Genomic DNA, 10,470 nt, shown 5'->3' with positions numbered 1-10,470 from the left:
GGTCTGTAGCAGACCCCTACCACCAAATCCCTTTCTCCTTGACCTCCATGTAACCTAACCCACAATCCTTCTACTTTCTCCTCCTCCGATTCCATTTTGATAAGGGTCAATGTATATCGCTCATTGACATACAGCACCACCCCTCCCCCTCTCTTTCCCACTTTATCCTTTCTGTACAGCTTATAACCCTCAATATGTACCGCCCAGTCGTGGGAAGGATCCCACCAGGTTTCTATTAGCCTACTAAGTCGAAGGTGTTTTCTGCAAGCAGGAGTGCTAGTTCATCCTGCTTGCTCCCCATGCTCCTAGCATTAGTGTATAGGCACTTGAGCCCTGTGACTGGCACCTTTGTTGCCCCCCAGCCCTGATGCCCAAAGGAGCGCTTATTGCTTACCTGCTTATTGCTTACCTGTGGTGTACTGCTGGCCACCCCATGGATTGCAGGTTCCTGATGTTCTCCTTCTTCAGGCTGGGCTGTCCTTGTGGGTGCCACATGGTTTGGTGGTCCACGGCTTCCCCCTCCCTCATCATCCCCTCCCCCCCAATGAGCCTAGTTTAAAGCCCACCAGAGGAGATCCGCCAACCTAGAAGAGAACACACGCTTACCTTTGGGGGACAGGTGAAGCCCATGCCAACTGAGCATGTCTCTCGTCGTGATGTGCGGGTCATTGTCAAGGAAGCCGAAGCCTGCCTCAAGACACCATTGCCAAAGCCACCAATTGGTCTCTCTAATGCAGTTCTCGTGTCATCTTCCATGTCCACTCACTGGTAGGACAGAAGAGAATACCACCTATGCACTTCTTTCCCTCAGCACGCTGCCCAGAGCATGGTAGTCTCTCATCAGGCAATTGGGGCTTCTCCTGGCCGCATCATTAGTACCCACTTGGTAGTGTTCTGGTCAGGGAACATTGTTACTGAAATGTGGACATACTATTTGTGGAAGCTAAGCCCTAGGTATTAGAGAGAAAGGTATTGGGGGTAGGGGGAGGGGGGAAGAGGGCAGAAAGTTGAGTGTGTGCTATTCTTCATTAAAACAGGTGCACAGATCCTGAAGAAATTTGTGAAGCAGTAGGGTTTTTCCCACACATCCAGGAAATAGCACGTCTTAAGGGAGCTTGAGCATATCTGGAATCTAGGTATTGTTGTCAGAACTGCTGCCTTGGAAGAGCTATGGTTCTAAATAATACTTTGCTTTATGGTGGTTTTCTGATTACTGGATAATGCTCTCATGGCTCCTAGAAGGAAACACATTTCAGGTAATGAAATTAAGTCAGTCCTGGTGGGGTAATCAAAGCTAGCTCCTTGGGACTGCATCCTAAAACCTGATCTGACAGTAGAAAAATCACGGGATTCTAATATGAAAGAGGTGATGTCAAAGAGGAGGTATAGTAAGAAACAGGAGGAGTCAGAGGGGGGATTAGATCAGTGTAGCCCAGGTGTACCAGGGTAAGTGCTCCCTCCTCCAATGGAAGGGAAGTGTTGGCTAGGCAGGAGTGCTGAGAGAGGAAACTGCAATAGAAACACACTTTCCTTCTATCCCCTATAGAGACAGGCCAGGACAATATGAACTTAACTATATACAGATTTATTAATAAAAATAGACCAAGAGAGGTGTATCAATAGACATTTACAGATATACAACTTTGACATAAATTTATGCTCTGAGAGCAGAACCCAAGGGAAACTATACACTACCACTAGAAATTTCACTCAGGAACCAGTAAGAAACAAATCAACACAGGTAAGCACTAAAATTGGGAACAGGTGAATAGTAGACCAGTACAGATGAGCACAAATCAAGAACAGCTAAGTAACAAACCCATACAAGTAAGCATCAATCAATACAAGATAAACAACAAGTCGGTGATAGGGAGGGGTCCCAGCAGGATCATACCTATCATAATGATATACAATTATCATTACACAGGAACAACCAAATATAAGGTGCATAGTTTCATAGTAGCTAGGGTCAGGAGGGACCTGAACAGATCATCTATCCTGACCCCCTGCCACAGGCAGGAATGAATGCTAGGTTCACAAGATCCCAGACAGGTGATCATCCAACCTCCTCTTGAATTTGCCCAAGGTAGGGGCAAGAACCACTTACCTGGGAAGTTGGTTCCAGATTTTGGCCACCCTAACTGTAAAATATTGCTTTCTGATCTCCAACCTAAACCTATTCTCCATCAGCTTATTACCATTGTTCCTTGTCACCCCAGGTGGTGCTGGGGAGAAAAGGGCTCTACCTATTTGCTGTTGATCTCCCTGATGAGTTTGTAGGCAGCCACCAGGTCCCCCCCTCAGCCTCCTCTTGCTGAGGCTAAACAGGTTCAGGTCCCTCAGTCTCTCCTCATAGGGCCTGTCCTGCTGCCTTCTCACCAAGAGGGTGGCCCTCCTCTGAACCCTCTCCAGGCTGGCCACATCCATTTTGAAGGGTGGCGCCCAGTACTGGACGCACGCACTACTCCAACTGCGGCCTGACCAAAGTCGCATAGAGGGGGAGTATCACCTCTCTGGACTGGCTTCAGATGCACCTTTGGATGCATGACAAGGTACGGCTGGCCTTGCTGGCTGCAGTCTGGCATTGGTGGCTCATGTTCATCTTGGAGTAAATAATGACTCCAAGATCCCTTTCTGCCTGTGCTTTCAAGAAGGGAACTCCCCAGCCTGTATGTATGCTGTGGATTCCTTCTCCCAAGGTGCAGCACCCTGCATTTATCTATGATGAACCCCATCCTATTCTCATCTGCCCACTTTTGTAGTCTGTCTAAATCTATTTAGAGCCTCCCTCTCCCTTCAAGTGTGTTCATCTCACCCCACATCTTATTGTCATCAGCAAATTTGGACAGCGTGCTCTCCACCCCCTCATCCAAGTAGCTGATGAAGATGTTAAACAGTGCGGGCCCGAGGACTGAGCCCTGGGGTACCCCACTGCTCACATCTCACCAGGTTGAGTACAACCCATCAACCACTACTCTCTGGGTGCACCCCATCAGCCAATTTTTTACCCATCCAACTGTGTAGGCATCACTGCCACAGTCTCTTAATTTATTGATGAGGATGGGGTGAGACACAGTATCAAAGGTCTTCTTAATGTCTAGAAAGACTACATCCACGGCAACACCATCATCCAGAGATTTAGTTACTTGGTCATAAAAGGCAACCAGGTTGGTCAGGCAGGACCTGCCTTTGATGAACCCATGCTCATTGCCCCTGAGCATGATCTCCCCTGCAGGCCCCCCACAGATGTGCTCCTTGATGATTCTCTCCAAGATCTTCCCGAGCACTGAGGTGAGGCTTACAAGCCTATAGTTACTTGGATCCTCCTTCCTCCCCTTCTTGAAAATGGGGACCACATTAGCCAGTTTCCAGTCCCCCAGCACCTGGCTAGATGACTACAAATGCTCATACAGCCGGGCCAAGGGCTCCGCGATGACTCCTGCCAGCTCCCTCAACACCCTTAGGTGGAGGGCATCTGGACCTGCAGATTTAAAAAAAATGTGTAGCCCTTCCAGAAGATCCCCAACTACATCTGCACTGACTGAAGGCCTGACAGAGCTATCCCCAAGATTGTCCCTACCTCTGGTAGATGGGATATCCCGGTCCCTGTTCAAGAAAACAGAAGCAAAGAAACTGTTAAAAATATCAGCTTTCTTGTCTGGCGTGGCCACAAGATTACCGTTTGTGTCTTGCAGGGGCCCTACATTGCCTGGTGCCCTCTTCTTGCTCCCAATGTACTTGAAAAAGGACTTTTTGTTGTCCTTAATCCTGGATTCCTGAATGCCCTTGCTGAGCCAAGGATATTTCAGAGCACCTCTTACCCCCCTTGCTTCTCTCAGGGACTGTTATCCTTTGGGCCTGAAGGGTCACCCCCTTAAGGTACAACCATCCCTCATGGACTCCCATCTCCTCTACCTTCTGGGCCCTCAGTGCCTCCCCGACTAGTCTCCTAAGCTCATTGAAGTTGGCCCTTCTGAAGTCAAGGGCTTTAGCCTTGTTGTAAGCCATTGACTCTCGGTGTTGGATAGTGAAATCCAGCAGGTGATGATCGTTATTGCCCAGGTGGTTCAAGGACCTGCAGTCCCCTCACCAGGTCATCCCCCCATGGCCAGGACCAGGTCCAGCAAGGCGTTACCCCTAGTGGGGCTGTGCACTTCCTGGATAAGGCGAAGGTCCTGTAATACAGCCAGGAACCTACAGGAGCAGTCAGACTTGGCTGTCTGCTCCTCCCAGCAAATGTCTGGGTAGTTTAGGTCACCCATGACAATAACATCCCTTAAACTAATTACCTCCATAAGCTGACTAGAGAAGTACTGATCCAGCTCTTCCCCCTGGTTGGGTAGTAGTAGACACCCACCATAAGGTTCCTTTTGCCATGCCCCCCTTGTAGTTTGACCCATAGCATCTCTGCCCAACCCTCCTCTAACCTGAAGCTAATCCTTGATAATGTGAGGTGCTCTTTGACAGAGCACAACCCCTCTGACCTTTCCTCTCTGTCCTGTCTCTTCTATATAGGGTGTATCCCCGAATGCCTGCCACCCAGTCGTAGGTACGGTCCCACCAGGTTTGTGTGAACCCTAATAAGTCTGGGTTCTTACTTGCAATCAGGATGCACAGTTCCTCCTACTTACTCCCCATACTATGAGCATTAGTGTAGAGGCACCTGAGACCTCCTGAGGGTGCATGAGCCTCCCTCCCACTCCCAGGACGTTGATGCTTACCTGGGCTTCCCTTCCTCTTGTTACCCTGCATGCTGGTGAAGCATCCTCTCCACTCAAAGTGGCCCCTTCCCCTGGCAAAGCTAGTTTAAAGCCTGCCGTATGAGATCAGCCAACCTAGAGGAAAAGATACATCTGCTCTTAGGGGAGAGGTGAAGCTCATCCCACCCCAGCATGCCCTCCTGACAAAAACATAGTATTAGAAATAAAACTTAACTCTTTAAGGGTCCCCAAGGTCTCGATGGGTCCCGAGGCTTTGCCAGCACTCCAGGGACCAGTGGGGGAAAACCCTAATGCCCCCTGTGCCTTTCACAACCCTGAGTTAGCCCCTAAACCCAAAAGCCCTCTCCCATTGCTTTCTTTCAAGGAGCCCCCTACTCATCAGAGGAATTGTCCCTTCGCTGTGGGAATCCTTTTCCCCACAACTCACAACTCTGGGGCCTGAATAGATGGTCCTTGTCCCCCTTGGCTGAGTTGATCCTGACATGCAAGGCCTCCAAAGCCATTGGCTTCCTTTAGCCTGCCAGCCACTGGTGGCCCTGTGCATCCTCATGTGCACCAAGGTCTCTGCCTTCTGCTAGGGGTTGGAGGTCTATGCTGCCTCATACAGTTGCAGGCCTCAGTCTGGTCCTGGACCCTCCATGCAGCATTGTCTGCACTGAGCTGCTGGCCCTGTGCCAGTGGCTGTAGACTTGTGTCACCTTGAGAGGCTCTCAGGGGTCCCGATCCCTCCCAGATCACTCCATGCCATGCTGTCAGCACTACATCCTGACTGCTTGCCAGGGATTGGGGGACCAGAGTGGCCTCGTGCAGCTCCCAGAGTCCCAGCTCCATGCACCATCCCATGCACTGACTGGGGATGCAGACCTGACCTGCCTCGTATAGCTCCCAGGGTCTCACCCCATGCACTGATCCATGCACTGACACTGCGTCTCTTAGCAGTGGGGCTGTAGGTCACAGCTGTTCACTGCTCTCATCAAGTGAGGAGGGTCTTTAGGCGCTTCAGGGCAACAACTCCATCCCCACTGGCCAGCTCTTCTTTTGCCCAGTCCTCTTCTTCATCCCTCAACACAGCTGCCCATGTGCCAGGCACATTGCTCTTTTATTACCTCCAGAGGCTCGGCCCCTGGATTGCAAACAGACCAATCGGGTTGAAGCAGGATACAGACTTCAACCAGGTCTGGGTTCTCTGCCTCGCCCTGAGTAGGGACAGGGCAAGCCCATCCCCAGCAATCACCTGATTGGTGGAAGTGTTCCACCAATCACAAAGAGAGTTCTCCGAGCCCAGATGCACCAGGCTGCTATTGGTAAGCCCACCACATCAGTAACTCTGAATATAAGTACTTAAAACTGCTGCTGCATATCCTTTTAACTTTTTAGTTCCTACTCTCTGCCTTTAATATATAGCTACTGCTGCCTTGAAAATATGTCCAAGACTTGTTTTTCATCAAGAGAGAGTGGTAAAAGGGATTAATCCTGAGGATTTATGCAGCCATTAACAGCATATAGATTCTTTATTCTGCTCAACCTTTCAAGTCCCTCCAAGAATCACCTCTATAGAGACCTTTACAGAATGCAGAAGACTAGAGTCAAGAGGTGCCAATGGCCTGTTCAATTAAAAATAAGGGTTTCATAGAAAAATAGGAGTATATAATAATATTACTAGTACTGAGGTCTGTACATTCAACTACAGCTTCCCAGGATGATGCTACACCTAAAATTAGATCAAGTCTCGCTCTGGCAGATTCAGTGTTTGAAAATTACTTGACTTAGAAATGTTGAATAACCATTAGTTATGTAAAATGAGGTCTAGTCACTGAGCACGTCTTCATGAACTAGTTTACATATCACAAATACTGTATTCAAAATTAGCATCTTTGTTAACATTCCATTGTTGTCAGGTCTTTTGCTTCCAAAGTTTCTCAACCCATTCTATGCTGAGAATTGGGAATTGTACAAGCTACATTAAGCTTGGGAATAGAAGACAACTTATCCTAGCTTTCATTGGATAAGTTATTATCATCAGAGCCAAGAGAGGTTACAAAGACAGTTCTCATTTGGAACAAGACCATAGCTGTAAACTAAGAACTGAGATCAGCTGTGTCTGGATAAGTTATATTAGCAGAAGACTGATGGAGGCAATAATACAGAAGGGATAGAGTAACAGTAAAGGCGGTGTTTATAATATGTGGCCATTAAAGAAAAGGTTTATCTACATCTTGTCCATGCCAAGCCCAGGACTGCTGCTGAGAAACTCAACCTCCCACTCACTTTTACTCTATATAGTCCAGCTCCCAAGAATGCGGCAATGTTATCACATACCCTGGACCACTCTTAAATTCTCTGATTCAGAGGTGTTTATTGGCATGCACTCAGGGCCACTTTGATGTGGCTATACAGTCTCATTTCCAATTTTTGGCATTTCTTCAGCTGCCATTTCCCACATGCCCCAACAACATGAACCATTTAATACCTCTTATTGCATTTATTTTTCCTCCACTGTAACTTAAAATCAATACACTTTTTACCATGCTATCCACAACTTTCCCTGGGAAAGATCCTGGGATTTATCTTGATGTTCCGCCTTTAATTATTTTTCTTCAAATTGTATCAGACCAAGCAGCTGAAAGCCCACTTTTTTGGACAGTGTCATAGGACTGAAAGGCACTTTCTGGGTCAATAAGTCTGGTCCCCTGCTATCCCTGTCAAAATCCTTTGCAACAACAAATAGCGCTTGATCACAAAACTAGTTAAGTTGCTTGCCTCGGCAGCTCCTATTAAAAGGTTGTTCCTCACCTATATCCTCTAGTTAGTTAGCATCACTCTTCTAATTACAAATGTAAAAGTATGCATGGCAGGTTTGTGTTTCAACATTATCATTTAGCTTAAATATTTCTTCTCCTTTCTTAGCGTTTCCCTCCACTTAAAGAGATCATAGAGATCCATTTATAGAGATCTTCTTCCTGCTTTAAACCTTATTTTTGATGGGCTGAACCAGGTCATTTCTTTTACTGATCTCTCATATATAACTTCTCCCTTCCTAGCAGCACTTTTCAGCATTTGTCTTGAACACAGGTAACTAGAATCATAGGTGGTATTCCATATGAGGTCTCCCTAGTGCTTTTTTCAAATTACATTAATTCTGCTTTCTCTCTCTCATCTGAAATTACTTTGCCCGGTACATTTTAGGATTACATATGACATTTCACTACCGTATAGATATGATGGATCCTATGATCAAAAAGTACTCTCTTCCTTTGTCATTTCTAAAAAGATAATATCCCAGTTCATAGAAAGTTATTTGATTACTCCCCAACTGCAGTCTTGCAAATTATATTTTTTGTTTACTCCAGTCATACAATCGTGGAAAATTAGGGTCTCAGGAAGTCATCTAGTCCAACCCCATGCTCAAAGCAGGACCAGCCCCAACTAGATCACGCCAGGCAAGGCTTTGTCTAGCTGAGTCTTAAAAACCTCCAAGGATGAAGATTCCACAACTGCTCTGAGTAACCTGTTCCAGTGTTTCACTACCCTCTCATAAGAAAGTTTTTTCTTATAATTCTTATTTCTTAGGTAATATCTAACCTAAGCTTCCCTTGCTGCAACTTGAGACCATTGCTTCTTGTTGTGTCATCTGCCACCACTGAGAATAGTCTACCTTCAGACTCTTTGTAATCACCCTTCAGGAAGTAGAAGGGTGATTAAGAGAAGAGTCTTCTCTTCCCCAGACTAAATAAGCCCAGTTCTCTCAGCCTCTCCTCATAAGTCATGTTCCCCAGCCCTCTAACCATTTTCATAGCCCTCCAATGGACTCTTTCCAATGTATCCATATCCTTTCTATAGTGGGGGGGCCAAAAACTGGGCAGAGTACTCCAGATATGGCATCATCAGTGCCAAATAGAGGGGAATAATTACGTGTCTCAATCTGCTGCTAACACTCCTAAGGCAGTCCAGTATGTGGTTATTGTCCCTGGCAAAAATGGCTCATTGCTGGCTCATATCCATCTTATTGTCCACAAACTCCCAGGTCTTTTTCTTGTAGAACTTCTCCTTAGCTAGTCAGTCCCCAGCCTGTACCAGTGAATGGAATTGTTCCATCCCAAGTGCATGACTTGGAATTTGTCCTTATTGAGCTTCATGATATTTATTTTGGTCCAATCCTCCTATTTGTCTAGGTCTCTCTGAATCCTAGCCCTACCCTCCAGTCTATCTACTGCCCTACCCAGCCTTGTGTCACCAGCAAATCCATCTTCCAGTGGATCTGGATCAGCCCCTGATCTCTGAGCCAGCCCATGGGGCCTGAGGAATTTGATAACTGTCTTCGAAAGCATACTTTGTTTTTTAGAGCCTTTAGGAGTGAGTTCTTGAAGTGTAGGAATAATTTTCTGTTCTATTTTAATTTTTCCCCCTTATAGTATGGTTTTGAGATAAAATATAAAAATTGAAAACATAAACTGCTCTTGAAATGAGAGATGAATTGACTCCGTCATGATGCCCAATGGTACATGAAAACTATATATCGCATTATCAAGTATATTTTAAGTATTTGTATTAGATGTTATGCTCACCAGATGTAACCCATCTTGCAGTGCTAAACTAGATGTTATGCTCACTAGATTTAACTTATCTTGCAGACAACCTAAATACTTGCAAGGCATCTTTCAACAAAGAAACAGGTGGGAAATAAAGCAGTCATTTCCCTCCTTCCTAGCCAGATTTGTATAAACACAAAACTTTAATTTTCTTAATCAAAAGGATAACACATGGTCAATCAAGAGGATTATGGACATCATTTAAAAAACCTATAAAGATACTTTTATTTTTCTTAATGGAAGTAAATTACTGTCTTAGCTCTTCAGCCCTTGGAAAGTTTATAAAATGTATATAAACCCTGTTTAGTTAGTATGATATTAGGCACTGAACGGAAAAAAACAAAACAACAAAACAGATGATTCTAGGGCTGAGTTATTTTCAAAGGCAGATTATGTGAGGACTGTTTGAGGGAAATTTCAGTACCATATTCTATATTGCATCAGTTCAGCTCATGGATAGTAAATGGCAGTCTCTGGGTCTGAGTCTGACTGAACACTAAAACTCTAACAAAAATGTGCTGGAGAGATAACAACCTGTTTCCTTTTGCTAAGCACTTAGAGAGGTTTAGAATAGTCATACTCATAGACAAAGCATTCTTTACAGTGAAATAAAATTTGAAATATCTTTGTGAGACTGATTCTACTCAAATGTTATTCCTTGCACAGAACAAAGAAAAAAAATAAACAGATTTATGTAGGTAATAGGCTGGATTCAGCTTCAGGTTTCATCTGTCCTATGCTTTCATCTGTTCCCTTCCTAGCAGGAAAGATAATGCAGTATTTCCTTCCTTATTTCCTTCTCATTATTCCTGTATGAATTTGAATAGGTGTGAATCCAAGGATTTACCAAGTAATATTAATGAATAGGAACACTGGATGGCAACTGAATAAAGGAAGGAAAGGCAATAGTTCACTAGTAAAAGCTGGTAGTCCATCTAGCTGAATACATACACTGAACGACCAGCCCTGGTAGACTTTTGCAAAACAAATAAATAAATAAACCTTATGCCCTGACCTGTCACTGTGATATGGGCAGGTAGAGTGCCAAACCCAACTAGCTTTACTGGATTTTGTACACCTACCCCAGCTGATCCTATAAGACTCATTAATCACATCGACAGAGGTGTAGCCATAGGCAGAGGAAGAAAATATGATGGGGG

This window comes from Alligator sinensis, unplaced genomic scaffold, assembly GCF_000455745.1.
Source record: "Alligator sinensis unplaced genomic scaffold, ASM45574v1 scaffold454_1, whole genome shotgun sequence".
NCBI classification, from domain to species: domain Eukaryota; kingdom Metazoa; phylum Chordata; order Crocodylia; family Alligatoridae; genus Alligator; species Alligator sinensis.
Note: the sequence above shows the minus strand (reverse complement) of the source record.